General features: G+C 45.5%; 1 protein-coding gene across 1 annotated transcript in view; it reads left to right on the top strand.

Annotated features, from left to right (window-relative positions):
* Positions 1–26,225, top strand: part of LOC126213518 (procollagen-lysine,2-oxoglutarate 5-dioxygenase) — a 516,340-nt gene that overhangs the window by 51,667 nt on the left and 438,448 nt on the right. The gene's annotated exons all lie outside the window — the stretch shown is intronic.

Raw genomic sequence — 26,225 nt, 5'->3', positions numbered from 1 at the left:
GTGCAGAGGAGATACATGTTTGCCCTTAACACTGCATTTCTTTGTTAATGGTAGGCACTGCGAGCAGAATTTAAATGTCTGGTGTGTGAGGTAGCACGTACATGTGCTGTGTACCAGAAGGTGCGGCGTTTCTAACGAGCAACGATAAATACGCACGTGTGCCGATACTTTTTGGTGCCATTGTAAATAGGAGGAGAGTGCATGACCACAATCCAGCTTCCTAACTCCCTTCTCTCTTCTGCCGTCCACTCGCACCCGCTCCGCCCTGTTACACATCCTTAACACGACTTTACTGCACTTACACGTGCTGCACACATTTCATATTTGCTCTTAACTTACTTAATTTAACAGTAAACAGCAATTTTATGCCACTAAAACGCTATTTTTAATAATGTGCAATTTTCGTATCACCTGCAACGCGGAAACTATTAGTCGTAGAGAGAAAAAAAATTGCGACGATTTTGTTCCCTGTTCCATCGTTTTCCGGGTCGGAGATTTGCTCCGCCCAGGGACTGGGTGTTTATGTTGTCCTCATTATTTCATCACTCGGGTCGGCTGCGTCTCTCCGCTCGCTGCACATGTGGTGTGCGCAGCTAGAGCAGGCGCACACGCGCAGAGATTCTGGCCCCGTTTGACGGAAGCTGCGCCGGCGGGTGACGTCACGCGCCGCGTGGCACTTGTCGCCTGGCCGCTTCGGGCAGTCCTCGCTCCGTGCGTGACCTTATCACCTCTCCCCCTCCCCACATTCTCCATCATCCGCTACTCTCTCTCTCTCTCTCTCTCTCTCTCTCTCTCTCTCTCTCTGCCTCTTGCTCGCTGACTGCACACGCGCTCGTCTGTGTGTCACCACATGGTGTTTCACAAGTTTATTCCACTAGCGTTACCGGGTGTCCCAAAAGCAGTGCTAAAGAAATACGTCCACTATAGAAACCCCGAAATAAACGAACTAGTTATTTATTTAACGAGTGGAAATATCAAGCATTCGAAGTGCCATTTTTTTACAAAACAAATTTTCAGTGCTGTTGTGTTCGCAGTACCCTGGCGCGTGATTGTAAACTTGCTCCAAGTGGCACATCGTTCAAATATACAGGGTGGTCCATTGATAGTGACCGGGCCAAATATCTCACGAAGTAAGCGTCAAACGAAACTTGTGTAGCTTGAAGGGGGAAACCAGATGGCGCTATGGTTGGCCCGCTAGATGGCGCTGCCATAGGTCAAACGGATATCAACTGCTTTTTTTTTCTAGTAGGAACCCCCATTTTTATTCAAAAAATGGTTCAAATGGCTCTGAGCACTATTGGACTTAACATCTATGGTCATCAGTCTCCTAGAACTTAGAACTACTTAAACCTAACTAACCTAAGGACAGCACACAACACCCAGCCATCACGAGGCAGAGAAAATCCCTGACCCCGCCGGTAATCGAACCCGGGAACCCGGGCGTGGGAAGCGAGAACGCTAACGCACGACCACGAGATGCGGGCTCATTTTTTATTACATATTCGTGTAGTACGTAAAGAAATATGAATGTTTTAGTTGGACCACATTTTTCGCTTTGTGATACATAGCGCTGTAATAGTCACAAACATATGGCTCACAATTTTAGACGAACAGTTGGTAACAGGTAGGTTTTTTTTAACTTAAAATACAGAACGTAGGTACGTTTGAACATTTTATTTCGGTTGTTTCGATGTAATACATGTACGTTTGTGAACTGATTTCCGAGAACGCATGCTGTTACATGCATTGACAATGCGCTGACGCGTTACCGCTGTTGGTGAATGACGCTTCGTTGCTAAATACGAGGGCAGTTCAATAAGTAATGCAACACATTTTTTTCTGAAACAGGGGTTGTTTTATTCAGCATTGAAATACACCAGGTTATTCCCCAATCTTTTAGCTACACAACACTATTTTTCAACGTAATCTCCATTCAATGCTACGGCCTGACGCCACCTTGAAATGAGGGCCTGTATGCCTGCACGGTACCATTCCACTGGTCGATGTCGGAGCCAACGTCGTACTGCATCAATAACTTCTTCATCATCCGCGTAGTGCGTCGCACGGATTGCGTCCTTCATTGGGCCAAACATATGGAAATCCGACGGTGCGAGATCGGGGCTGTAGGTTGCATGAGGAAGAACAGTCCACTGAAGTTTTGTGAGCTCCTCTCGGGTGCGAAGACTTGTGTGAGGTCTTGCGTTGTCACGAAGAAGGAGAAGTTCGTTCAGATTTTTGTGCCTACGAACACGCTGAAGTCGTTTCTTCAATTTCTGAAGAGTAGCACAATACACTTCAGAGTTGATCGTTTGACCGTGGGGAAGGACATCGAACAGAATAACCCCTTCAGCGTCCCAGAAGACTGTAACCGTGACTTTACCGGCTGAGGGTATGGCTTTAAACTTTTTCTTGGTAGGGGAGTGGGTGTGGCGCCACTCCATTGATTGCCGTTTTATTTCAGGTTCGAAGTGATGAACCCATGTTTCATCGCCTGTAACAATCTTTGACAAGAAATTGTCACCCTCAGCCACATGACGAGCAAGCAATTCCGCAGAGATGGTTCTCCTTTGCTCTTTATGGTGTTCGGTTAGACATCGAGGGACCCAGCGGGAACAAACCTTTGAATATCCCAACTGGTGAACAATTGTGACAGCACTACCAACAGAGATGTCAAGTTGAGCACCGAGTTGTTTGATGGTGATCCGTCGATCATCTCGAACGAGTGTGTTCGCACGCTCCGCCATTGCAGGAGTCACAGCTGTGCACGGCCGGCCCGCACGCGGGAGATCAGACAGTCTCGCTTGACCTTGCGGCGATGATGACACACGCTTTGCCCAACGACTCACCGTGCTTTTGTCCACTGCCAGATCACCGTAGACATTCTGCAAGCGCCTACGAATATCTGAGATGCCCTGGTTTTCCGCCAAAAGAAACTCGATCACTGCCCGTTGTTTGCAACGCACATCCGTTACAGACGCCATTTTAACAGCTCCGTACAGCGCTGCCACCTGTCGGAACTCAATGAAACTATACGAGACGAAGCGGGAATGTTTGAAAATATTCCACAAGAAATTTCCGGTTTTTTCAACCAAAATTGGCCGAGAAAAAAAATGTGTTGCATTACTTATTGAACTGCCCTCGTAGAACGCGTGCAAAAAATCTGTCATCGTTCCGTAATTTCTCTTGTGCCCAGTGGCAGAACTGCACACGACGTTCAAAGTCGTTGCTATGCAATTCCTGGTGTATAGAAATATGGTTCGGGTTGCAGGTCGTGGTTGACGTTTCACATGTGGCTGCACACTTCCAGCCGGCCGAAGTGGCCGTGCGGTTAAAGGCGCTGCAGTCTGGAACCGCAAGACCGCTACGGTCGCAGGTTCGAATCCTGCCTCGGGCATGGCTGTCCTGTTTCCTTAAATGACGTAACTCTGCGGCGAACGGTCCGGACACTTGGATGATGCCGTCCGGGACACCGAGCAGCACACACCGCTACTCAATGGCCCTTGAATATCCAATGGCACGTGGGACCCTATCTCCATGCTGCGACAATAGGTTCAAATGGCTCTGAGCACTATGGGACTTAACATCTGAGGTCATCAGTCCCCTAGAACTTAGAACTACTGAATCCTAACTAACCTAAGGACATCACATACATCCATGCCTGAGGCAGGTTCGTAGCGGTCTCCCGGTTCCAGACTGAAGCGCCTAGAACTGCTCGGCCGATTTGGGCATTTTGATCAGAATAGCCATACATCAGCATGATATCGTTTTCCGCAATTGGTAAACGGTCCATTTTAACACGGGTAATGTACCACGAAACAAATACCGTCCGCACTGGCGGAATGTTACGTGATACTCCGTACTTACAACACGTTTGTGACTATTACAGCGTCATCTATCACAAAGCGAAAAAAGTGGTGCAACTAAAACATTCATATTTCTGTACGTACTACACGAATATGTAATAAAAATGGGAGTTCCTATTTTAAAAAAACGCAGTTGATATCCGTCTGACCTATGGCAGCGCCATCTAGCGGGCCAACCATAGCGCCATCTGGTTTCCCCCTTCAAGTTAGACGAGTTTCGTTCTTTGTAGTTTTTTCGTGTGATGCTTAGTTCGTGACATATTTGGCCCGGTCACTATCAATGGCCCACCCTGGATAGCAATGTTCGCCGCACGGCGGCGGCTTGGTACCGCCGGCTCCTAGACCAGACACGTGCTCTGCTGCAGGACAACAAATTGCGTCGCATGGATGTGCTCCTCAGAACACGTTATGTCAAGACCCATCTTGTCTCCAAACTGAACTATTTTGCGCATGTCCTTCCCGTGACGGTTACGATCGCCGACAGATGTCACGCAGCATACGAACATTTCGTGTCCGCAGCTCGTGGTCGTGCGGTAGCATTCTCGCTTCCGGCGCCCGGGTTCCCGGGTTCGATTCCCGGCGGGGTCAGGGATTTTCTCTGCCTCGTAATGACTGGGTGTTGTGTGATGCCCTTAGGTTAGTTAGGTTTAAGTAGTTCTAAGTTCTAGAGGACTGATGACCATAGATGCAAGTCTCATAGTGCTTACAAGGGAACCTCCCCATCGCACCCCCCTCAGATTTAGTTATAAGTTGGCACAGTGGATAGGCCTTGAAAAACTGAAAACAGATCAATTGAGAAAACAGGAAGAAGTTGTGTGGAACTGTGAAAAAATAAGCAAAATATACAAACTGAGTAGTTCATGGGAAGATATGCAATGTCAAGGAGAGAGAGAACGCAGGAGCGCCGTGGTTTCGTGGTAACGTGAGTAGCTGCGGAACGAAAGGTCCATGGTTCAAATCTTCCATCAAGTAAAGAGTTTAATTTTTTATTTTCAGTTTATGTGACAAACTCTTATGTTTTCTTCACTTTTTTGGGAGTGATTATCACATCCACAAGAAAACCTAAATCGGGCAAGGTAGAAGAATCTTTTTACCCCTTAGCCAAGTGTACAAGTTAGGTGGGTCGACAACATATTCCTGTCATGTGACGCACATGCCGTCACAAGTGTCGTATAGAATATATCAGATGTGTTTTCCTGTGGGGGAATCAGTTGACGTATGACCTTGCGATCAAATGTTTTCGGTTCCCATTGGAGAGGCACGTCCTTTCGTCTACTAATCGCACGGTTTTGCGATGCGGTCGCAAAACACAGACACTAAACTTATTACAGTGAACAAAGACGTCAATGAACGAACGGACAGATAATAACTATGCAAAAATAAAGAAAATAAAATTTTCACTCGAGGGAAGACTTGAACCAAGGACATCTAGTTCAGCAGCTGCTCACGCTACCACCAGACCACGACGCTCCTGAGCAAAGTCTGTCCATGATGTTGCCTATGCGACCCGTGGACTACTCAGTTTGTATATTTTGCTTATTTTTTCACAGTTCCACACAACTTCTTCCTGTTTTCTCAATTGATCTGTGTTCAATTTATCAAGGCCTATCCACTTTGCCAACTTATAACTAAATCTGAGGGGGGTGCGATGGGGAGGTTCCCCTGTCAGAGCCTTTTTTTTTTTTGGACATTTCGTAGGCGCCGGCCTTGTTTTTGAAGTCCGATACGCCACCCTGACACTGCCGCAGCGGGCCGGCGGTATCGGTTTAATTCATGTCTATAAGCGTGCGCGATCGCTTTTTCTCAACACTACGCGTCGCACGTGGACCTCTGCCCACACCACTCAGACGTGGCTGAAGTGGCACCACAGTCTCTGCATCTCCCGGTTTCTCTAGGAGACATTTCACCGGCACTCGCCCGCATCAGACAGTTCTTGATTGACCTCAGCTGCTTACGATCCGACATTCCGACGACACGGATGCCTAGCACGAAAGACTATTGTCGCCTTTGCAAACAGCAGCAACCTATCAATACGGTCACCCACAGGGATCCTGAAGTTGCCTGGAACACGGTGTGGCGAGCGGTACACACGCCTTTTCTACCTACGACGGCGCGTCCATTGTGGTACGTGGTTGTGAATGGGACATCTGACAGACGACCCCTTGTGTCCGACATGCTCAGACGTTGATTCGAATGCACACCGCCTGACTTGTGCCGCGACGAGCGAGTGCTGGCTACTGACGAAACGCATGCTGGCGTTACTCTTCCATGATATATTCTTAAGTAATAGAACCCAGTACGTTGTCCTCGATGGTGAGTGTTCATCGGAGGTGAGGGTATCATCTGGAGTGCCCCAGGGAAGTGTGGTAGGTCCGCTGTTGTTTTCTGTCTACATAAATGATCTTTTGGATAGGGTGGATAGCAATGTGCGGCTGTTTTGCTGATGATGCTGTGGTGTACGGGAAGGTGTCGTCGTTGAGTGACTGTAGGAGGATACAAGATGACTTGGACAGGATTTGTGATTGGTGTAAAGAATGGCAGCTAATTCTAAATATAGATAAATGTAAATTAATGCAGATGAATAAGAAAAAGAATCCTGTAATGTTTGAATACTCCATTAGTAGTGTAGCGCTTGAGACAGTTACGTCGATTAAATATTTGGGCGTAACATTGCAGAGCGACATGAAGTGGGACAAGCACGTAATGGCAGTTGTGGGCAAGGCGGATAGTCGTCTTCGGTTCATTGGTAGAATTGTGGGAAGATGTGGTTCATCTGTAAAAGAGACCGCTTATAAAACATTAATGCGACCTATTCTTGAGTACTGCTCGAGCGTTTGGGATCCGTATCAGGTCGGATTGAGGGAGGACATAGAAGCAATTCAGAGGTGGGCTGCTAGATTTGTTACTGGTAGGTTTGATCATCACGCGAGTGTTACGGAAATGCTTCAGGAACTCGGGTGGGAGTCTCTGGAGAAAAGGAGGCGTTCTTTTCGTGAATCGCTACTGAGGAAATTTAGAGAATCAGCATTTCAGGCTGACTGCAGAACAATTTTATTGCCGCCAACTTATATTTCGCGGAAAGACCACAAAGATAAGATAAGAGAGGCATATAGGCAGTCATTTTTCCCTCGTTCTGTTTGGGAGTGGAGCAGGGAGAGAAGATGCTAGTTGTGGTACGAGGTACCCTCCGTCACGCACCGTATGGTGGATTGCGGAGTATGTATGTAGATGTAGATACATTGCGCCCCGACGGTGTATGCTTTCCATCGACCAAGACGAAAGCGTTAACTGGCTAAAAGGCGTGACCCTTTACTACATACACTCCTGGAAATGGAAAAAAGAACACATTGACACCGGTGTGTCAGACCCACCATACTTGCTCCGGACACTGCGAGAGGGCTGTACAAGCAATGATCACACGCACGGCACAGCGGACACACCAGGAACCGCGGTGTTGGCCGTCGAATGGCGCTAGCTGCGCAGCATTTGTGCACCGCCGCCGTCAGTGTCAGCCAGTTTGCCGTGGCATACGGAGCTCCATCGCAGTCTTTAACACTGGTAGCATGCCGCGACAGCGTGGACGTGAACCGTATGTGCAGTTGACGGACTTTGAGCGAGGGCGTATAGTGAGCATGCGGGAGGCCGGGTGGACGTACCGCCGAATTGCTCAACACGTGGGGCGTGAGGTCTCCACAGTACATCGATGTTGTCGCCAGTGGTAGGCAGAAGGTGCACGTGCCCGTCGACCTGGGACCGCACCGCAGCGACGCACGGATGCACGCCAAGACCGTAGGATCCTACGCAGTGCCGTAGGGGACCGCACCGCCACTTCCCAGCAAATTAGGGACACTGTTGCTCCTGGGGTATCGGCGAGGACCATTCGCAACCGTCTCCATGAAGCTGGGCTACGGTCCCGCACACCGTTAGGCCGTCTTCCGCTCACGCCCCAACATCGTGCAGCCCGCCTCCAGTGGTGTCGCGACAGGCGTGAATGGAGGGACGAATGGAGACGTGTCGTCTTCAGCGATGAGAGTCGCTTCTGCCTCGGTGCCAACGATGGTCGTATGCGTGTTTGGCGCCGTGCAGGTGAGCGCCACAATCAGGACTGCATACGACCGAGGCACACAGGGCCAACACCCGGCATCACGGTGTGGGGAGCGATCTCCTACACTGGCCGTACACCACTGGTGATCGTCGAGGGGACACTGAATAGTGCACGGTACATCCAAACCGTCATCGAACCCATCGTTCTACCATTCCTAGACCGGCAAGGGAACTTGCTGTTCCAACAGGACAATGCACGTCCGCATGTATCCCGTGCCACCCAACGTGCTCTAGAAGGTGTAAGTCAACTACCGTGGCCAGCAAGATCTCCGGATCTGTCCCCCATTGAGCATGTTTGGGACTGGATGAAGCGTCGTCTCACGCGGTCTGCACGTCCGGCACGAACGCTGGTCCAACTGAGGCGCCAGGTGGAAATGGCATGGCAAGCCGTTCCACAGGACTACATCCAGCATCTCTACGATCGTCTCCATGGGAGAATAGCAGCCTGCATTGCTGCGAAAGGTGGATATACACTGTACTAGTGCCGACATTGTGCATGCTCTGTTGCCTGTGTCTATGTGCCTGTGGTTCTGTCAGTGTGATCATGTGATGTATCTGACCCCAGGAATGTGTCAATCAAGTTTCCCCTTCCTGGGACAATGAATTCACGGTGTTCTTATTTCAATTTCCAGGAGTGTATTTTTGCGATGCTCGCAAGGCACACTCGAGTTCTGGTCCCTACTGATGACGACACATGCAGCTTTTAGCCACCACCCGAAGTACAGAACTCGTTTCGAAAATTATTTAGGTTCATTATTTGCGGATCCTCCTGCTCACTGGGGCGTTCCGGGTATGAGACGCTGAAAATGAAGAAGAATCCTCGAGCATATTGACCCTACCAAGAGACGAGAAGACGGCTCGGACGCTCAGCTACGACAGTTGTAGTATCTTTTTCGTAATGAAACATAAATCATAAATTCAATACAAAATAAAAACACTCTCCTTCAACCCTAGAACACGTTGCTCGGTCATGGCGGCGGGATGGCCAGGCCTCGGGTGTTGGATGGCCAGGCCTCGCGTGTCGACCCCTGCCCTATCCGTCGTCCCGCTCCTGCAGCGGTTCCTTTGAAAGAAAAAGCACTCGGTCTTCAGGCCACGAGTGGCCTACCGGGACCATCCGACCGCCGTGTCACCCTCAAGGGAGGCTGCGGTTAGGAGGGGCGTGGGGTCAGCACACAGCTCTCCCGGTCGTTATGATGGTATTCTTGACCGAAGCCGCTACTATTCGGTCGAGTAGCTCCTCGATTGGCATCACGAGGCTGAGTGCACCCCGAAAAATGGCAACAGCGCATGGCGGCCTGGATGGTCACCCATCCGAGTGCCGACCACGCCCGACAGCGCTTAACTTCGGTGATATCACGGGAACCGGTGTATCCACTGCGGCAAGCCCGTTGCCACTTTGGAAGAAAGAAAGAAAAAAGATGGAGCACTTGCCCGCGAAAGGTAAATGTCCCGAGTTCGAGTCTCGATCCGGCACACAATTTTAATCTGCCAGGAAGTTTCATATCAGCGCACACTCCGCTGCAGAGTGAAAATCTCATTCTAGTATATTTACAATCTGCAGCCGGTATTTTTATAGACTGGTACAGCGATATTTTATTCTGTCTATATATCGATACTTTCTCCGATACATTGCCATTAACGACATTCTTTTAAGGGTCAAATCCAAAAAATTACGATTTTTTTTTTTGCTACCGAAAATTAATTGGAACATTCCTCTTTAATGTAAACTTTGAATTATTGTTCTACTCGCCCTAGAAGTGGATTTATTACCATTTTCCCCCACGCCTGCAGAGGAAATGGGCGGCCGCTGAATGCATCTAACATCCTCTCGTGACTTCCTGGCGAACTGCTTCGGATTTTCTCGGCCTGTTACGCACACAGCGCCTTATGTTACGCATACAGTGAGTGTGCAAGGGTTGGCTACATTGTTTTCTGTGACATATATTACCCGTATTTCCTTACAGCTTACTCCTATTTTCCCAGAATTTCGAACATCTTGCTCCATTTAATATTGTCGTACACTTTTGTTCTGGTTACGATGCCACGTTTTAGTAACCGTGTATATAAGAAGAGGAAGAACGTAGGGAAAAGAAAATTAACACTAATACCAAGTTGTGATACTACAATGAATAAGAGCGCGGAACATCGTCTCTTTGCTGTTTACCGTTTCGAATTAGTTCAGTATTGCGGCTGTTGTTGGTAGTATTATACGTCTTGTGTAAGCGGGTAATATGCAGTATGTACAAGAATCAGGAGGGAACAATAAAACCAATTTTTCATGACTTAGCACAGCCAGAATTGTTACACAAATGTCTACACGGAAAGACGCAGAATCCTAATGAGAGCGTAAACTGATTTGGAAAGTGATTCCTAAAAGGGTGTTTGTAAGCATAAAAACACTGCACTTTGGCATTTATGATGCAATAGCAAACTACAACCAAGGGAACAGTGTGATATGTGAAGTTCTGAAGGCATTAGGATTTACAGCTGGGGTGAACACTGTACGAGCACTAAGAAATATTGAAAGGATAAGAGGAGCAGAAAGAAGAGAAAGACATATGAAGCATGATGGAACAACAGGCCAGAAAAGAAGACCGAAGAGGAAGCTTTTGGAGGATGAAGAAGAAGACGCTGATAATCCATCCTATAGTGCAGGAATGTATTGAGAAACTTTGATAGCCATTTCCCATAGATTAGAATTTTTCGAATATAAGGAACATTTTCTCAAAATCCACTCAAGCTACAGAGATGAAATTTTTATACAGCACTCCTAGTGGTCAAACTTACATTGTGACACAGCCATTTGGCAATATGTTCAGTAGTTTCATTTCAGTTTAATTGTAAAGCAATTATTTGTAAAAAAATTTGGGTCTTTAATAAAAAAAATAATTGGAAGGAAACTAGAAAAGGTACTCCAAAATACCTCTGTCATAACTGCAATACTAAACCACTCTGTATGTAAAAAAAAAATTCAAATTTTTCTATTTGGTAGTTTATTCATAAATGTTCCTCAGACTTAGTGATTTTAACATGGGCAGCATAGGCACCTCCGGCTCCCCTTAAGGGGCTCCGGAACGCCCTATACTTGCTATGTTAAAATAACGCTTATAAATTACATCTTTCCTCACAAAGTATTTGAGGTTGGAAGTTGAACTTTTTACAGATTATTTATTTGAATATGGGCTACAACTTAACACAGGGATTTTACAAAATTTTAGTTCAGTTATTAAAGATGATTTTTTTCAATTGTAATGAAAATTCACAACATTTTTTTGCAATTTTTTTATTTATATATTCAAAAAAATACAGTTTTTTGGAAAAAGGCTGTGTTAAATTATGCAGAAGGTACTGGGTAACATTTACTGAAAGTTTGAAACAAATATGTTTGGAAGATCCTTAGAAAACATGTAATTAGTATGAGAAAATAAAAGTTTTGGGAATCGAGCGACAAAGATTGGATTAACTTTTTAGTGCATTCCAGGTCCATAGGATAGATTATCTTCATCCTCTGCAAACTCCTCCTCCAGCTTCCTCTTGTTCCTCCTCCTGTTTACTCTCGCTTGTATTTCTAGACTCTTTACAGCCCTGTCTGCAGCCCGAAGGCGTTCCTTGTCTAAAGCAAGCATCGCTCGTACCATGTTAGAACCTATCTTCATTCCCATATTTCTAAATACCTTGCACCTTACAATGTTGCCATCATTGAAAGTCGCAACAGCATCATACACACCAAAGTGAAGTGTTTCTATTCCAACAAATACAGTCTTGTGGATTCTCGACCATATAACACTATTTACACTTTCATTGGGGTTTTGAGTTTTTCCGTGAATACACTTTTTCAACAGTTCAGGTGCTGCTAAGTCTCTGAAAATAGGTTTTATCACCTCCATTATTGCATGAGGCAGACAATGCTTATGAGTGTACACTTCACCAGTTAGCAATCCTTTGTTATATTCACACCAACTGTCTTCTTCTTTGGGACACAAGCTATGTTGGGGATTTTCATCGTCTTTATTGTTTACAGTAATAACACATACCTTTGGCTTTCCAACATTTCTCCTTTTCTTAAAAGCCTTCAGAGGATTTCTAATAACTTTACTTTTACTCATTATTATACTTCAACAAAACAGAGACTCAAGAAACAGAATTAATTACGAATATTTTCGAGATAACGACAGAGTAAATAAACATGAAACAATCGACAATCACACCAGCTATATATATTGAACCATCACAGTTTAGCCACAACACAAACTTTATCTCACATCACTAAAATGTACCTGATGAACACGGACGTTAATAATAACACCATTTAACAGCGCCACAGTGGGTCACGCCCATGTAGAACACATTCAAAAAAAAATTAAAAATAGTTGTAGTCTTCGGAATTGAATAAATTATATATCTATTAAAAGGTAATAGTCTGCAGATACAGAAAACGCAAAAAAGTAAAAATTGAACTTTTCATGATTTTGAGCCTTTCCGGATCCCCTTAAGTATCTATACATCGGATTCCCGACACTTCAAAATATGAACAGTCCTACGCCAAATCACAGCCGTTTGCAAGTTAGTGATGGAAAGCTCATTCGGGGGCATGGGGCAGGTCTGTTTTCTTTTGTGAGGAAAACTGGTTCTGCCCCAGTGCCAGTGATGGCCGAATGTTGGTTAGAAGGAGGCTAGTTGACCCGCTACAAGTGACACGAGTGACACACTGGACCTACACATAAAGTTACGCGGTGGGGTGCGGTTTTGCTTGACAGCAGGAGTACCCTCGGGATAATCCCTTGCACAAGGAGTGCAAAATTGCACGACAGTCTGGTGATTCGATCTGTTGTGCTCCAATAGCATTCTATGGTGTGTTTCCCTACTGGATAACTCTCGCCCACATACCGCTCTTGTAACCCAACATACTCTACAGAGTGTCAACATGTTGTCTAGACATTATCGATCACCAGATCTGTCTTCAATCATGGGACATCATCAGATAACTCCAGCGTCACCCACAAGCAGCATCAGCTGTCTCTGTGTTGATCCACCAAGTGAACAGGCATTGACATCCATCCCACAAACTGACATCCAACACCTGTACAACACAATGCAGGCACGTATGCAAGCTTGCGTTAAACATACTGGTGATTACACCGGTTATTAATGTACGAGGGTCACCCCAAAAGAAATGCACAATATTTTTCTAAAAATACTGTTTTCATTCTGCATGTGTGAAAGTTTGACAGTGTGTAGATACATTCTTCCCGCTCGTTTTCAAACTTAGTTCAACCTGTTCCCGTGAGTGACGCCGTCACAGCACGTCTTCAAGATAGCTGCTACACTTGACGTTCGTCAGAAGCAACGTGCTCTCATAGAATTCCTGTGCTGTGAAAACGAGGCAGTGGGAAACATCCACAAGAGGCTGAAAAAGGAGTACGGAGGTGCTGCTGTCGATCGCAGTACAGTTAGTCGGTGGGCGAGCAGGTTACGTGACGAAAGCGGGCACGGCAATATTGAGGATTGTCCTCGCAGCGGCAGGCCTCGTACTGCACACACTCCAGACTATGTGCAGAGAGTTAACGAATTGGTGACTGCTGACAGACGCATCACAGTGAACGAATTGTCACGCTACGTTGCGCTATGGAAAGAAAGGGTTTGCAGAATGCTGAAAGTGTTGGCGTTAAAAAAGGTTTGTGCCAGGTGGGTTCCCAGGATGTTGACAGTGGCTCACAAAGTAACAAGAAAAACGGTATGCAGCGAACTTTTGGAACAGTACGAGAATGGTGGAGGTGAATTTCTTGGAAGAATTGTGACAGGTGGTGAAACGTGGCTCTATCAGTTTTCACCAGAGACGAAGAGGCAATCAGTGGAGTGGCATCATGCAAATTCACCCAAGGAAAAAAAATTCAAAACCACACCTTCTGCTGGAAAAGTTGTGGCTACGGTGTTTTTAGATTCCTATGGACATCGTGCCAAGTGGAACCACTGTAAATTCTGATGCATACGTGACGACACTTCAAGCTCGACTGAGTCTTGTTCGACCACATCGGCAAAAGCAGGATGTTTTGCTGTTGCACGACAGTGCACGGCCACATGTCAGTCATAAAAACAGTGGAAGTGATCACAAAACTCGGATGGACAACACTGAAACACCCGCCGGCCGGAGTGGCCGGAGCGTTTCTAGGCGCTACAGTCTGGAACCGCGCGACCGCTACGGTCGCAGGTTCGAATCCTGCCTCGGGCATGGATGTGTGTGATGTCCTTAGGTTAGGTAGGTTTAAGTAGTTCTAAGTTCTAGGGGACTGATGACCTCAGATGTTAAGTCGCATAGTGCTCAGAGCCATTTGAACCAAGACAGCCGGCTTACAGTCCTGACCTGGCTCCGTGTGACTATCATCTCTCCGTGGAACAAGGTTTTTCCAACAGGTTGGTTCAGAATTTTACCATACAGGCGCTGGTTTCCAGATGGCGTAAGGCAGTTGAGAGGGGTGGAAATTATGTGGAGAAATGTAAATATTGTTCCTAAAGGATGTATCTACACACTGTAAAACTTTCAAACATATAGAATAAAAGATGAATTTTTAAAAAAATAATGTGCTTTTCACATTGGCAGTGGCTTATCTCAAGCTTACATTAACCGTTGATGTTACAGTATCAATCGCATAAATATTTTACCTAGACAAATTCCTGAAATTCCATTATTCTACATTAATTATTTTTTGGTGTTCCGATATTTTTCTGTCAGTGTAGTTTTGGATGCGTTCTTGGCTATAAAAAATTTCTGTAAAGATGACAGTTACGAACAACTAAAATTTAATTCGCATAGAAAATGTTGTGGCGAAGACGAACCAAAGGCTGCGTTTTGTTGGCAGAATACCTAGAAAATGCAACAGATCTACTAAAGAGACTGTCTGTACCACGCTTGTCCGTCCTGTTATGGGGTACTGCTGCGCAGTGTGGGACCCTTATCAGATAGGATTGGCGGACTGCATCGAAAGAGTTCGAGAAAGGGCAGCTCGTCTTCTATTTGGCGAAATAAGGAGAGAGTGTCACAAATAGGATAAGCTAGTTGAGGTGGCGTTTCTCGTTGCTTTGAGATCCTTTCATAGCTTTCTCTTCGAAATACGAAATTATTTTGTTGACTCCCAACTACATAGGGAGAAATAACCATCGTAATAAAATAGCACATAAGAGCTCGTGTGGAAACATTGTGGTGTTTATTTTCCCCTCGTTCTGTTCGAGAGTGGAACGGTCTTGAAATAGTCTGAAAGTGATTCTACGAACCCTCTGTCAGGCACTTAATTGTGAATTGCAGAGTAGTCCTGTAGATATAGATATTTAGTTGATCTCCTACTTTTCGTGATTTATCGTGTAACACAAATCAACAGGATTCTCATGGTAATGTGGTTGACATCACACGATTTATTGTTAATGGTCAAGATCCACTTCTCGCATTATCCAGATAACTTGCTTGATCATTTTGTACTTAATTTTGATCTTCTGTTGATTAAAGTAGACGATAAACGGCGTATCATCTGCGAAGAATCGAAGAAAGCTGCTGAGATTGTTTGCGAAACTACACTCCTGGAAATGGAAAAAAGAACACATTGACACCGGTGTGTCAGACCCACCATACTTGCTCCTGACACTGCGAGAGGGCTGTACAAGCAATGATCACACGCACGGCACAGCGGACACACCAGGAACCGCGGTGTTGGCCGTCGAATGGCGCTAGCTGCGCAGCATTTGTGCACTGCCGCCGTCAGTGTCAGCCAGTTTGCCGTGGCATACGGAGCTCCATCGCAGTCTTTAACACTGGTAGCATGCCGCGACAGCGTGGACGTGAACCGTATGTGCAGTTGACGGACTTTGAGCGAGGGCGTATAGTGGGCATGCGGGAGGCCGGGTGGACGTACCGCCGAATTGCTCAACACGTGGGGCGTGGGGTCTCCACAGTACATCGATGTTGTCGCCAGTGGTCGGCGGAAGGTGCACGTGCCCGTCGACCTGAGACCGGACCGCAGCGACGCACGGATGCACGCCAAGACCGTAGGATCCTACGCAGTGCCGTAGGGGACCGCACCGCCACTTCCCAGCAAATTAGGGACACTGTTGCTCCTGGGGTATCGGCGAGGATCATTCGCAACCGTCTCCATGAAGCTGGGCTACGGTCCCGCACACCGTTAGGCCGTCTTCCGCTCACGCCCCAACATCGTGCAGCCCGCCTCCAGTGGTGTCGCGACAGGCGTGAATGGAGGGACGAATGGAGACGTGTCGTCTTCAGCGATGAGAGTCGCTTCTGCCTTGGTGCCAATGATGGTCGTATGCGTGTTTGGCGCCGTGCAGGTGAGCGCCACAATCAGGACTGCATACGACCGAGGCACACAGGGCCAACACCCGGCATCATGGTGTGGGGAGCGATCTCCTACACTGGCCGTACACCACTGGTGATCGTCGAGGGGACACTGAATAGTGCACGGTACATCCAAACCGTCATCGAACCCATCGTTCTACCATTCCTAGACCGGCAAGGGAACTTGCTGTTCCAACAGGACAATGCACGTCCGCATGTATCCCATGCCACCCAACGTGCTCTAGAAGGTGTAAGTCAACTACCCTGGCCAGCAAGATCTCCGGATCTGTCCCCCATTGAGCATGTTTGGGACTGGATGAAGCGTCGTCTCACGCGGTCTGCACGTCCAGCACGAACGCTGGTCCAACTGAGGCGCCAGGTGGAAATGGCATGGCAAGCCGTTCCACAGGACTACATCCAGAATCTCTACGATCGTCTCCATGGGAGAATAGCAGCCTGCATTGCTGCGAAAGGTGGATATACACTGTACTAGTGCCGACATTGTGCATGCTCTGATGCCTGTGTCTATGTGCCTGTGGTTCTGTCAGTGTGATCATGTGATGTATCTGACCCCAGGAATGTGTCAATAAAGTTTCCCCTTCCTGGGACAATGAATTCACGGTGTTCTTATTTCAATTTCCAGGAGTGTATTTTTAAAGAGCGTTGATCGTATTGGAAGTCATTCGCCGCTGCAGCTCTGTGTGATGATTTTGTTTATCGGTGCAGCGCTGGCGAGGCGATCTACGATCTATTCGTTGCTGCTGGTGCAGGCAATTTGGCGCCAAGCAAGTGGATTTCTGGGTTATAGGGACCAAGCGAGATGGAGAGGAGATTGAGTTAATAGAAAGCTAGACAGACTCAGATTCGATAAAATTAGCGCCGTAATTAGAAGTTGGGGCCCGCGGAGAAAAGTGAGGAATTTTACGGAATGGAGTTGGTAAAAGGAAAACCGAAAGGTCATCTCGGTCCCTAGGCGGGGAGAAACATTGCTGTTAATGTTTGACTAACGAAGAGAACACGGCAAGTGCCATATTTCGATTCCCCAGTAACTTCGCTCAATTTAACACGAGCCGGATTAAGCGACCATGTGCCTCGGCTTAACCCCAGATACTTGATCGTTTCTGAGAAAATGACTGTCAAAGTTTTTGACGTAATTTAAATGAACTATGTGATCAAAAGTATCCGGACACCCACAGAAACATACGTTTTTCGTATTAGGTGCATTGTAATGCCGCCTACTGCCAGGTACTCCATATCAGCGACCTCAGTAGTCAATAGACATCGTCAGAGAGCAGAATGGGGAACTCCGTGGAACTCACGGACTTCAAACGTGGTCAGGTGATTAGGTGTCACTTCTGTCATACGTCTGTACGCGAGATTTCCACATTCCTAAACATCCCTAGGTCCACTATTCCGATGTGATGGTGAAGTGGATACGTGAAGGGACACGTACAGCACAAAAGCGTACAGGGCGACCTCTTCTGTTGACTGACAGAGACGGCCGACATTTGTAGAGGGTCGTAATGTGTAATAGGCAGACATTTATCCAGACCATCACACAGGAATTCCAAGCTGCATCAGGATCCACTGTAAGCGCTAGTGGGTGAGAAAACTTGGATTTCGTGGTCGAGCGACTGCTCATAAACCACACATCACGCCGGTAAATGCGAAACGACTCCTCGCTCGGTGTAACGAGCGTAAACATTGGACGACTGAACAGTGGACAACCGTTGTGTGGAGTGACGAATCATGCTACACAGTGTGGCGATCCGATGGCAGGGTGTGGGTATGGCGAACGCCCAGTGAACGTCATGTGCCAGCGTGTGTAGTGCCAACAGTAACATTCGGAGGCTGTGGTGTTATGGTGTGGTCATGTTTTTCATGGAGGGGGCTTGCACACCTTGTTGTTTTGCGTCGCACTATCACAGCGCAGGCCTACATTGATGTTTTAAGCACTTTCTTGCTTTCCGCTGTCGAAGAGCAATTCCGATGTGAAATGTAACCGCTTGGAGCGCTGGCATCGCTACAGCTATTTGACGTCTGTAGTGCGTTCATAAACATGACTGCAAAGTTGGGGTGATCCTTCGGCTTAGCTTTGATTTGAGTAGGGGGTGAGCTAGAATAGTGGCACAACGCACTCTGTTAATCGTGTGCTGATGGGCGGGTGGTATATGCTGCAGGCGACTTCGAATCCACAATCTCAACTACAACCACGCACCTCTATATCTGGAAACATCCAGGGAGCTTTTCAGCAAGCCGGAATAGAGGAGAAGAAAACACTCTAAAATAAGAATAAATTTCATAGCGCTCCATTCTACTTTATCTATTTTTGAACTTTGGATAACACAAGTTAAAAAGTGTTTGATATGTTTCGTTCTTTCAAAAGCTTTGCAGTTGGTGGAACGATAATTATGTTAATTAAATTACTCAAAAATAAGAATAGTCCTTATTGCCCATATTGTGTGCACTAAACATTTGAAAACCTCCAGATATTCGTCCTTCATCGCTTTTTAAATCGCTTCACACCTTTTTTTTTTAATTATTGTGGTTGATGTGCTCTGTGGTATTGGAGCGCTATATTACAAACTAGCTCTTTTCTGTAGGAAGAAATCGCAATGTTATGGTGAGCCTGATACGCGAAGATATGCAAATATTTTAATATGTTGTTCTACAAGTAAAACTAAAGAAATAAGTTCGCATAAACATAGGTCAGCAAGTGTTTAGTTACGGAGTTACGGCTAATAAAAGATTTTGCCTGAAATTTAGCAATTTCGCTAATATGAAGCCATCGCAAAACCGTACGAGGTTAAAGTAAAGCACGATTTCCATTTATTTTGTTGTTATTGAACTGTTGAATCTAATAAGACATGTCCTAGACATGTTATCTGCTATAGCTTTATAGAACGTCCGGAGGAACGAAGACGTTATTTCGCATAATTTTTAATTTATTAACTACTTGGCCCAATTTATTTTATAAATTCCAGACAACTGTACAATGTTTTCAACAGTAGTAGAGAATTTAATTTTGGAAAAATGATGGTAATAACGTCAACTGAAACTGTATGAATGTGTCAGATAATCTGCTTGTATTCGTATCATAGCACATGTGAATTCATGTTAAACCCGAAGAAACAAAACTCAGTGTTAAAGAAGTTGTACAGTGTACATACAATTTCACAATACATTTACAATAAATGTTCAAAAATGTCTCGACTGAGTTCAATGCATTTAGCTGCACGTGTATAAATTTGAAAGCCATCCCGATTTCATTAATAATCTACAAATTACAACATTTATGGTGTGGCTACACTTAAAGGCACTGTTGTTATTATGTTCTTTCACTGAACGATACAGAGAACTAACTCGTTTCAAGGTTACGAAACGACTGAAACAGCTCACTAACGGTTGCCAACAATGACATAAACGTTTCTACATTCTTAATGGAAAGTAAACAAATGTACTTGTATAAGGATCTTTGCTTCTCTGGATGATCTGGAAAACTACTGCAAACATACGTCTGGGACGTGTTTTATTAGGTTCAGATGAATAACAATAAATGGAAATCGTGCATTTCTTTAACTATGTACAGTTTTGCGATGGCTTCATATTAGAGAAGTTGCTACATTCCAGGCAAAATCTTTTTTTGCCGTAACTCTGTAACTAAACATATGCGGACCTATGTTTATATGAACTTTTTTCTTTAGTTTTACTTGTAGAATAACATATTAAAATATTTGCATATCTTTTTTAATCACCCTGTATAGCATTTCTCAACCGAGTATTCTGTTCTGTAATATGAGGAACCACTTTACTGAGCAAATACTGAAATGCACTCTAAACCTTTCGCAAGTAATTTGTGGAAGACTTGACGTCCTCCACATGCAGCTCTCGTAAAAAAATTTTGCTGATTGCTTTTATTATCTCTACGTATAACGCACGGATTCACCCAAGTTTGTTTCCTTTTTTTCCCACCGCTTCTCTTCCAAATGCACACACTATGCAATTGTGGTACAAGCAAGTGGAGCACATAGTAACAAGTTTTTGTTGTCCGCCATTGGGCCGTGGTGAAAATTGGCTGTTTTGAAGAGCGCGCCGCAGCGCGTAGTGTGAAGCAGTCGCCCTCCGTTTCTGGCGGTCGCAGCTTTGGTGTCTCCCTCTGGTGGGAAAGGGGAAAGGTTGCCTGTTCACGTGCATTTAAGGGGCGCTATGAGCTCACTAAAGGGCGAGTCTAGGAAGTTGGGAAGTCGGAGTGAGGCTGGGTCAGTCTCGCGTCACCAGTTGCTGGTCGGTCTCTCGTCCGCATTTGTTAGGCAGTTAGTTCTGTCTGTCTGTCGGTCTGCCGTACGTTAATAGCTGCCTCTGTCATGTTTGTAGGATTCGATGTTGACGAATTTATTGCTTAAGGTGTAAAGGCCGAATCACTGAAATATGTTTTTATCTTGTCTATCATTTTGAGAGGCGGTATTATGTAACGTAGAGCACGTTTGTATATTTTATGTAAGACTGCATTTCATGGGCTTTATTTAATTGTTTAATTGTTTAATTTGAATGTTTTATTCCTTAATTATAATGTACATAGTGTATGAAATGAAATGTCGTGTGGCTAGGACCTCCCGTCGGGTAGACCGTTCGCCTGGTGCAGGTCTTTTGAGTTGACGCCACTTCGGCGACCTGCGCGTCGATGGGGATGAAATGATGATGATTAGGACAACACAACACCCAGTCCCTGAGCGGAGAAAATCTCCGACCCAGCCGGGAATCGAACACGGGCCCTTAGGATTGACAGTCTGTCACGCTGACCACTCAGCTACCGGGGGCGGACTACATAGTGTATGAACCACAATAAGTACAAAAATTGCCAAAGAATATTTATACATGCTCATATAATGGCCGTCCTCAAAATAGGACGCTGGGATCTAACAGTATCGTATAGCATGCTAAACTGTACTCAACTCTTTAACTATTTATTTCTTGTGAAATGGTACAAAACACTTCACACACAGTGTTACACGGCATTTAACACAATATGTTTTTGGTTTCCCGTTGCATTTAGCTCTTACACATCTTTGCATGCTTCTTTTGTCAATCATATGACCAATTCCATCAAACCTGATGTCTGGTATCACTCTCAACTGACTTGATGGGTATTCCGTTGGACGTCCAATATTCGGTCTTCCAGTGTCCAATTTCAGGTATGTAACATGACGTCTGAAATCCAGTAAATCCAGTGCATTTTTCCCATGTACTAGTCTGTAGAAGAGACAGGCATTTATGGGGGCCATTTCCAGCATACGTGTAAATAGGACCCAGTACCATTTTTTCCCTCTAATTACCGTCGCATATTTTCCAACTAACCAGTCGTGGTCAACACCTCCCATGAACGCGTTATACGACTTCAAAACGGCAGGTTGTTGCACTTGTGTCTTCTTACCTGCTTGTCTACTGTACCGCGTAGCTGCTCCCAGGGGTCCAACTTTGTCAAAATTTGTACCAATTGTAACGCATCTGTTGTCGTGGCCATCGAACAAATAAGACTTCACCATTCATGTCGAACTGGTAGTCGTAGTTTCCTCGAAGTGTCTTTTTCAGTTCGTTGCTGCTCAGTAGTTGACAGTCTCCAACTAGATTCTCTCTGACAGTCCCAGTTGCTCGAAAATGCAAATTTCTCAGATGAATCAGAAGATCTCTACTAGTGAAGAAATTGTCAAAGTACACACAATGATTCTCGAGTGTTTCAATGCAGTCCAGCATGTTTAGGACTACTCTTGCTCCCAATAGTAGGTCATCCCTTGCAGTATCTTCTGGATCTTTTCTACAGTATAAATCAAATTTGAAACAGCAGTCACTTGCTCCACAAAGAGACCACAACCTATAGCCACATCTAATAGGCTTGCCTCGGATAAACTGTTTCAGCCCACTTCATCCATAGTATTTGACTATCATTTCGTCAACTGACAAATTTTCCTCAAATATTCCAAATTTTTGAAAAGATTCATTTATCATTTTCAACTGTATTATTTACTAATGGGTAACATATTCATAATTATACTTACATAATACGCTGTAAATTTCAAAGTAACTTCATATCCAAAAGAGGGGTGGTTACTTACCTCAGCAACAAAATCTGGTAAAATTACCACGTTCTAAAATGAAAATACATCAGCAGTAGCAGAGTTTCACATTCGAACGTGCAGCAATACAAATAACTGAAATGATAACACCAAGTCCCAGTGTCCTATTTCGAGTACACTAAATTTTATAACAATGGAAAACAACGAATATAACTCCAATTGAGCTAACAATGCAAGTAGTTTAAAAGAAACATTGTTGACTATAAATAATCACAAAAAGATCTTTGCCACATATTTCAAATATTACTAAATTGTCGATAAAGTAAACACCTGCAATAACGAAAAGTGTACCTTACAAGGGAACCTCTCCACCGCACACCCCTCAGATTTAGTTATGAGTTGGCACAGTGGATAGGCCTTGAAAAACTGAACACAGATCAATCGAGAAAACAGGTAGGAGTTGTGTAGAACTAGGAAAAAAATTAGTAAAATATACAAACTGAGTAGTCCATGCGCAAGATAGGCAACATCAAGGATAGCGTGCGCCCAGGAGCGCCGTGGTCCCGTGGTTAGCGAGAGCAGCTACGGATCGAGAAGTCCTAGGTTCAAGTCTTCCCTCGAGTGAAAAGTTTAATTTTTTATTTTCAGTTTATGTGACAAACTCTTATGTTTTCATCACTTTTTTGGGAGTGATCATCACATACAGAAGAAAACCTAGATCGGGCAAGGTAGAAGAATCTTTTTACCCATTCGCCAAGGATACAAGTTAGGTGGGTCGACAACATATTCCTGTCATGTGACGCACATGCCGTCACCAGTGTCGTATAGAATATATCAGACGTGTTTTCCTGTGCAGGAATCGGTTGACCTATGACCTTGCGATCAAATGTTTTCGGTTTCCATTGGAGAGGCACTTCCTTTCGTCTACTAATCGCACGGTTTTGCGGTGCGGTCGCAAAACACAGACGCTAAACTTATTACAGTGAACAGAGACGTCAATGAACGAACGGACGGATCATAACTTTGCGAAAATAAAGAAAGTAAAATTTTCAGTTGAGGGAAGACTTGAACCAATGACCTCTCGCACCGCAGCTACTCATGCTAACCACGGGACCACGGCGCTCCTGATCTCACATTCTCCTTGATGTTGCATATCTTTCACATGGACTACTCAGTTTGTATATTTTACTAATTTTTTTCATAGTTCCACACAACTTCTTCCTGTTTTCTCGATTGATCTGTGTTCAGTTTTTCAAGGCCTATCCACTGTGCCAACTTATAGCTAAATCTGAGGGGGGTGCGATGGGGAGGTTCCCTTGTTAGTATTCAATAATCAATTAATGGTAGGATTTATTGCTTTTAATTCCCTGTAAGCATACATTTATTATAAAAAGCATAAACAAATGACATAGAACAGTAATAGTTGCAAATTAATAATTTATTGTGTAGTTATAAATAAATATGTGCTCTGTCCTCAAAATAGGACACTGGTACTTAATGGGTTAAATGGTCATTTTAGTATATAAAGTTGCCACCCTTCCACCGTAAGAGTTTTCTTTTAAAAACAAGTTGCGCTTTCGGTGGCAAGTAATTTTTTTTTAATGTGTTTTGTACCATTTCGATCCCTGCTACGGGGTGTATAGTTTGTTGTCGTGTGAGTTGTTAAATTTTTAGTTTAAAGTAATCTGGTGTGTTGCAGATTTGCACCAGTGTAGTCTTTCAGAGGTTGTTGTGTGAGCGGTTGTGACTAAGGCCGTGTTAAAAGGGAGCGGCAAGAGTTATTTCTGCCTCTGAATAAATTGTTACTTGATATTTAGAGGGTGCTTTCTAATTATAATTTTTAAATCTTTTTTTTTTAAGAAAGGGTTTTTAGGTACAACATTTCCATTTATTGAAAGAAATTTAATTTCTTTTCATCAGTTACCCACTGCAAACTACTTCCACACTCACATAGTGTGATTAAATGTGTCAATGTTCTTGATGAATCGCTAGCAAATTAAGTAAATTCTTTCAGTAAAGATTTTGAAAGTAAATCCACGGTTCAGCCGTTATTGAACGTTGTCGAAAACTATGATGACAGTGGAAATACCCCTTCTTAGCGCCACGTCAAAGACCTTTGTCAGAGAAATTTGACGAATATTTGACGATATTTCTTTGTTAGAGAAATGATGAATCGCTAGCAAATTAAGTAAATTCTTCCAGTGAAGATTTTGAAAGTAAATTCACGGTTCAGCCGTTATTGAACGTTGTCGAAAAATACACTCCTGGAAATGGAAAAAAGAACACATTGACACCGGTGTGTCAGACCCACCATACTTGCTCCGGACACTGCGAGAGGGCTGTACAAGCAATGATCACACGCACGGCACAGCGGACACACCAGGAACCGCGGTGTTGGCCGTCGAATGGCGCTAGCTGCGCAGCATTTGTGCACCGCCGCCGTCAGTGTCAGCCAGTTTGCCGTGGCATACGGAGCTCCATCGCAGTCTTTAACACTGGTAGCATGCCGCGACAGCGTGGACGTGAACCGTATGTGCAGTTGACGGACTTGAGCGAGGGCGTATAGTGGGCATGCGGGAGGCCGGGTGGACGTACCGCCGAATTGCTCAACACGTGGGGCGTGAGGTCTCCACAGTACATCGATGTTGTCGCCAGTGGTCGGCGGAAGGTGCACGTGCCCGTCGACCTGGGACCGGACCACAGCGACGCACGGATGCACGCCAAGACCGTATGATCCTACGCAGTGCCGTAGGGGACCGCACCACCACTTCCCAGCAAATTAGGGACACTGTTGCTCCTGGGGTATCGGCGAGGACCATTCGCAACCGTCTCCATGAAGCTGGACTACGGTCCCGCACACCGTTAGGCCGTCTTCCGCTCACGCCCCAACATCGTGCAGCCCGCCTCCAGTGGTGTCGCGACAGGCGTGAATGGAGGGACGAAGTGTCGTCTTCAGCGATGAGAGTCGCTTCTGCCTCGGTGCCAATGATGGTCGTATGCGTGTTTGGCGCCGTGCAGGTGAGCGCCACAATCAGGACTGCATACGACCGAGGCACACAGGGCCAACACCCGGCCTCATGGTGTGGGGAGCGATCTCCTACACTGGCCGTACACCACTGGTGATCGTCGAGGGGACACTGAATAGTGCACGGTACATCCAAACCGTCGTCGAACCCATCGTTCTACCATTCCTAGACCGGCAAGGGAACTTGCTGTTCCAACAGGACAATGCACGTCCGCATGTATCCCGTGCCACCCAACGTGCTCTAGAAGGTGTAAGTCAACTACCCTGGCCAGCAAGATCTCCGGATCTGTCCCCCATTGAGCATGTTTGGGACTGGATGAAGCGTCGTCTCACGCGGTCTGCACGTCCAGCACGAACGCTGGTCCAACTGAGGCGCCAGGTGGAAATGGCATGGCAAGCCGTTCCACAGGACTACATCCAGCATCTCTACGATCGTCTCGATGGGAGAATAGCAGCCTGCATTGCTGCGAAAGGTGGATATACACTGTACTAGTGCCGACATTGTGCATGCTCTGTTGCCTGTGTCTATGTGCCTGTGGTTCTGTCAGTGTGATCATGTGATGTATCTGACCCCAGGAATGTGTCAATAAAGTTTCCCCTTCCTGGGACAATGAATTCACGGTGTTCTTATTTCAATTTCCAGGAGTGTATGATGACAGTGGAAATACCCCTTCTTAGCGCCGCGTCAAAGACCGTTATCAAAGAAATTTGACGAATATTTGATGATATTTCTTTGTTAAAGAAATATGAGCGTGTAATACCGGCCTAACGGTACGTCGTCTTCTGCTCGTAATGCTAGGAGTTAAGTGTGTGACCCCCAT

The sequence above is a fragment of the Schistocerca nitens genome, chromosome 11 (genome assembly GCF_023898315.1).
Source record: "Schistocerca nitens isolate TAMUIC-IGC-003100 chromosome 11, iqSchNite1.1, whole genome shotgun sequence".
Taxonomy (NCBI): Eukaryota; Metazoa; Arthropoda; class Insecta; order Orthoptera; family Acrididae; genus Schistocerca; species Schistocerca nitens.
Note: the sequence above shows the minus strand (reverse complement) of the source record. Positions and strands in the feature narration are given on the sequence as shown.